Source organism: Capsicum annuum, chromosome 3, assembly GCF_002878395.1.
Source record: "Capsicum annuum cultivar UCD-10X-F1 chromosome 3, UCD10Xv1.1, whole genome shotgun sequence".
NCBI classification, from domain to species: domain Eukaryota; kingdom Viridiplantae; phylum Streptophyta; class Magnoliopsida; order Solanales; family Solanaceae; genus Capsicum; species Capsicum annuum.
In genome coordinates, this window is record NC_061113.1 from 190740484 (window position 1) to 190745176 (window position 4693).

Sequence of the window (4693 nt, forward strand, 5' to 3'; positions counted from 1 at the left end):
ATAAATACTTAAGATAATAAGTTATATAAAATTTTAGAGAAAATATATAAAAAAAAATTTTACTAGAAAAAATAAAAATAAATACATGGAAAACAAAGATATAAAATTCCTTAATAAAAATATGCAAAAACTGCTAAGACTAAAACAAACAGCTACAAAACAATTTTAAAAAAAAAATAGATCATTTAGATTATCTTAAAGTTTTAATATTATATATACTTAAAAACATAGAAATTATAGATATTAAGAAAATAATATTAGAAAAAGTGATGAGGGGAAAAAGGAGAATTTAGTAAATTTAACTGACAATGTATAAGCTTGTAACTTTTATACTTTCTAATGTTTTTAAAGTTTGATAGCTTAGCAGCTCCTCTGAGTTTTGGTTATTAATACAAGGTTATCTTCGTAAAAAAGAAGTATCTAAAGTTTCATTGAATGTTTGGGAAAAAATGCCCATAGATTAAGAAGTATATTGAAAAGTAGAAAACCTACAACAAGATATGATTTTATATGAATGTCATCCAAGCTTAAATATATAAAAGGACCTCATGGGTGCATCTAAAAGATAGGAAATTCCTTAACAATGCAATATCAGTTTCTACCCTTAACATATATTATTTATATAAGAATCTATATACTATTTTATACATTATATAACGTGGAATACAAATCTCTTAGCAATACCAGGATAAGATCACCTAAAGTGACAAACAACTCTCGAAAACTCTAAAGTATGATTACTTATTTTTGTATAAAAATAAATTATTTTATAAAAATATAAAATCATTGGAGTATTTATATTGTAAGGATTTATAATTCCTAGATCACAATCTTTTAAATGACTAGGGAAAGGTGATTAGACATGAAATGATGCAGTTTAAACTTATCGAGGACGTAATCTTAGATAAGAGGTTGTGGAGAACACATATTAGGGTAGAAGAGTTGGTAGGTTGGAGTGTTGTCTTCTGTTCGTTTAGTAGATATCGCATTACTCTTGTAGTTTCTTGTCCTTTGATTTCTATTACTATTTGATGTTTCTTGAACTTTAACTATCATATTGCTTTGTTACTATCTATTTTTTTGAATTTGTATTATTTTTTGGACCATTTTAGACTATTTTCTTGAGTCGAGGGTGTATGAGAAATGACCTCTCTATCTCTGAGGAAGGGGTAAGGTCTGCTTTAGACCTCTCTATCTCTCTTTTAGTCTTCGGAGACTTAGTGGACTTATTCTAGAATGTCTTGATCGTTGTCTTGATAATGATAAATGGTTAGATTGCTATCCTAATACGATAATCACTCACCCTCCTCTTACTTATTCCGACCATTCTCCTCTCTTGATTAATCTCAATAATGGCACCCGAGTTAGGGAAAACAAACCCTTTAGGCTTGAAAAACTTTGGTGTACTCACCTTGAATTTCAGGGGCTTCTTACCCAATCTTGGACCTTGGATATATTATTAGATCCACCACTCACTTTGCCGATGTCGTTAAGGATTAGAGCTCTACCACCTTTGAGGATATTAGAAAAAATAAAAATCTACTTGTTGATTCTTTTAACATTCCCCCGAAGCTAAACCAAACTTAATTATGTATCATTCCTAAAATCCAGAATGCTAATTTTAAAAATTACCAACCTATTTGTATTTGTAATACCATCTACAAGACTATCACAAAAATTATTGTCAACTATATTAAACCCATCCTCAATGATATCATTGGTCCTTATCAAACTATTTTTTTTCAATGAAGACGTCTTTTCGATAATGCCATTATTATTCAAGAACTAATGAATTGCTTCAAGACTACTCGATCCATAGAGTGGTCTTTTAAAATAAAAGAACTCTTCTCTACTTCAATTTTCCTCCCAAAATTGCCAAATTAATTATGAACTGCATTACTTCAATTTTCCTCCCAAAATTACCAAATTAATTATGAACTGCATCACTACTAAGACTATCTCTATTTTGGTTAATGGAATAAAAATTGAATTCTTCTCTCCTACTAGAGTTATTTGACAGGGCGACCCTCTTTTGCCTTACTTATTCATTCTTTGCATGGAACTTCTCTCCATATCCATCAATCAACAAGTCCGAAATGGATTATGGGAATCTGTTAAGTTATCTCCTTTGGGAACCTGTTAAGTTATCTCCTTTCACCCCTCCTTTATCGCACTTATTCTATGCTGATGATCTCACTTAAACTACAAAATCATCCTTGGCTACTGCTCAAAATATTCAGCATGTTCTTACTACCTTCCGTTAACTCTCAGGACATTTCATCAATTGAGCTAAATCAAAAGCTATCTTTTCAAAGAATTGTTATCCCACTCTCATTCACCAAATTACTTCCCTCTTTAACATAAAACAATCTACCTCCTTTGGCACCTATTTAGGCTTTCTTATCCTTAATGGGGCTCCCCGACCTTGGGACCGCTTCCACATTTTAGATACAATGAATATCAGCTCTTCTATTGGAAAACTAGGTTCCTTACAAATGCTGAGAAGCTCACTCTCATTAAAGCTACTTTAAATGCTATTCCTGCCTATCAAATGCAATATTTTCTTCTCCCCTCCAAAAATTCTCAATAAAAAATAAAATTGAAAGAGATTTTTTATAGGGTTCCACTTTCGATAAACACAAACTTCATTATGTCAATTGGTCTATTATTACGTCCCCCATTAATGAAGATGGTCTAGGCATACATAAAGCTAAATCCAAGAATCTAGCCATGATTACTGGACTGACTTGGAGGCTCTTCACCAACCCCTACAAACTTTGGTCTAGCTGCCTTATGGATAAATATGCTAATCGCTCCTCCACCTCCCTTACTTTCTTTATTTGGAAAACTATCATCAAAAGTTGGTCTTTGGAAAACTATCATCAAAAGTTGGTCTTTTTGTGACAAAGCCATTCATTAGATTATTGATGATGGAAATCTTATTAATTTCTAGAATTATCACTAGATTAGTCCCACCACCACCATTCATTCCCTTATTAATGGTCTTTTAGCCCATACTGACATCGGAAAGCTAGTTTCTTATCATCGCAACACTAACTATTGGGATTGGAGAAAATTCTCCTTTGTCATTCCCAATGATATCAAAAAACAAATCTCCCCCGTTTATGTTCCCCCCTCCACTCCCATCTATTCCTTAATCATCATGGTATTTTTTCCACTGTTTCCACTTATATAATTCTTTGGAATCTTATTCCCTTCATAATAGATTTTCACTAAATTTGGAAACTTAATACTTTTCAAAAGATCAAATTCTTCCTTTGGCAAACTCTCCATAATCGCCTCCCAGCAAGGAATATCTACATAAAATCAATGTTAGTGATACAAACCAGTGCCCTATTTGCTGAAACGGCATTGAAGATGCCTTCCAGATCTTTTTCGCCTATCCAGTAGCCAAAATCCCACAAACTTCTTTCAATTCAATTCCCATCCACTCTGGCTCATTGCTATTTCGAAAGTAAATATTACTCTTGCCAAATCATATCCTCCAATGGGATATTTTCTACCCTTTTGCCTTGTGTCATACATGGCTCAATCGAAACCATAATATAACCATAACTAGCACAACCTCATCTCTCCTTATTTTATAAACTCTTGAGTGATAAACTATACCTACACTCTAAACACCTTCCTAGATATACCTACCTTTTAAATAAATCCTTATCAAATAGTTCTCCCACCGGTTGGGTTTTTCAAACTTAACACAGATGGTACTTTCAAACCCTCTACTCATCAAGGTGGCATTGGTGGAGTCATACAATATGATAAAGGAGAAATGGTGGTAGGCTTATACCTAGCCATAAATGCCCTTAACCCCTCTGAAGTGGAAACTTAAAGCTCTCTTTCAAGGCATTACTTTTGCCTTTGAGCATCACTGTTTTCCATTAGAAATTGAAACAGAATCCACTTATGTTCTGCAACTTCTTCAGAACAATCATCTCCTTATACTAATTTAATTGATCAATGCAGGTACTGGTTAACGAGGTTGGAGATCCACTGCTTAGGCATAACAATAGAGAGGGAAATGAAGTAGCATATGTTTTGTCTCAACAAGGAGCACACAACTTAGTGGCAACAAATTTTCAAGTGTTTTTGTACCCTCCCCTATGGGTGTTCACTATTTTTCAACAAGATAGAGAAGAACACAGTACTTGTAAAACGTTTTTTTTTCATGTTTGTAATAGACTAGCTAATTTGGGTAACTCAATATTACAATCTCTACTATAATCCTACTGCTACATAGTTTATAGATAGAAGTTTCCCTTTCACCAAAAAAATAATGGCATAATAAACATTCAAGTGATCATATTTTGGCAACAGGCTGCCCAGGATCGCAAAACACCAATTGAAACAATCAATCAACAAGTAAGAACAAAGGTTTTCAAAAATTGAATGAAATTAGTATCCAATTCAAAAACTATGGTTTAGCCAAGATTGAAAAAAAATGGCGCTTTTAACATATATCAATCTAATGGTATTAACAAATATGAAATTGAATCAAAATTCAAAGCTAAGCATCATAATTTTTAAATCTAAGAATTTGATTCGGGTAGTTTATAAGCAAAACAAACAAAAATTGAAATTTAAGGCATAAATAAATAAAATCAGGCAATAATCTTTGTGGGTTTCATGGAACTTCGATGAGGATGCGATGACAAAGAGGCAATGAACGAGA

The 4693-nt window shown here is 32.7% G+C and overlaps 1 long non-coding RNA gene across 1 annotated transcript; it reads left to right on the forward strand.

Moving 5' to 3' along the window:
• Window positions 1-257: 257 nt before the first annotated feature.
• On the forward strand, window positions 258-4256 carry LOC124897064. The gene is made up of 2 exons (XR_007053571.1): window positions 258-3799; window positions 3988-4256. It is a non-coding gene; the product is annotated as an uncharacterized LOC124897064 (long non-coding RNA).
• The last annotated feature ends 437 nt before the right edge of the window (window positions 4257-4693 follow it).